General features: G+C 64.1%; 1 protein-coding gene across 1 annotated transcript in view; it reads right to left on the bottom strand.

Annotated features, from left to right (window-relative positions):
* LOC104500546 (glycylpeptide N-tetradecanoyltransferase 1-like) overlaps positions 1-984 on the bottom strand; it is a 4,868-nt gene that overhangs the window by 1,714 nt on the left and 2,170 nt on the right. The gene's annotated exons all lie outside the window — the stretch shown is intronic.

Raw genomic sequence — 984 nt, 5'->3', positions numbered from 1 at the left:
GCAGCTCCCAGAAACGCTCACCCCTGGCTGTCCTCTCTGTTCCGAGCAGGTGCTGAGCTCCGGCCCCCCAAAATCCCCCAGCGCTTTTGTCACCTGCCCCTAAATGGCCTCGTGGACGTAACGCTGTGTGCCAGGGCCTGCCCCTGGGCAAGGACCGCGAGAGGCGGCAGGGCCCAGCGAGGGACCGCAGCCCGAGCAGCCCGGTGCGAGGAGAAGCGGCTGGTCTGTGCCTCTCCTTCCCCAGGAGGCACCTCCCACCCTTCCTCCAGGGTCTATCCGAGCAGAAATGACACCTCCCACGGCCAGGATCCTCTGGGGAAGAGCAGGACGAGGCTTTGTTGTCCCACACAACCCCGTGTCACCTCACTGCCATCTTCCCAGCCCAATGCCGAGACCACCACTCCCAGCAGCCAGTCTTTGACACCACAGAAAGCCTCAGACTGGTGCCATCAGCACCAAGGGGAACCAAACGTGGTGTCTGCAGCAAGTGGGGTCAGACACAACCCCGCAAAGGGGATCACCGAGGAGCAGCCAGTCTGAGGCCACGACAAGCTTCAGGTCAATCCAGAACCCGTTGGCCTCATTCGCTGGCTCGCCTGAGCTCTGCGTGGGTTTTGCTGGGTGGGGAGGAGACATGAGCCCAGCCACCCCGGGAGGGCTGCGGGTTTGCTCAGGACCCACCACCTTCCAGCCAGGCTGCTCTGCGGCAGCTCCTCTTCCCTTCAGACCTGCTCAGCGGCCGAGTGCTCCCACCACACTGAGAAACACCTCGTGACCGACAGCTCATCGCTCCTGACACAGGCTGGCAGCATCAAGGACACGGGCCAGAGCTGGGGAGCCCAGCCGGGCTGTTTGCAGGGGCAAGAGGGGAAGAGATGGGATTCCCCACGGCAGCTTCAGGGTGCTCAGGAGGTTTGTGCCTCCTCTCTTCTGGCTCAGCCCCAGCGCCAGCCCGTGAGCCCAGCGAACCAGCGAGGTGGCAGC

This window comes from Buceros rhinoceros, unplaced genomic scaffold, assembly GCF_000710305.1.
Source record: "Buceros rhinoceros silvestris isolate BGI_N320 unplaced genomic scaffold, ASM71030v1 scaffold28309, whole genome shotgun sequence".
NCBI classification, from domain to species: Eukaryota; Metazoa; Chordata; class Aves; order Bucerotiformes; family Bucerotidae; genus Buceros; species Buceros rhinoceros.
Note: the sequence above shows the minus strand (reverse complement) of the source record. Positions and strands in the feature narration are given on the sequence as shown.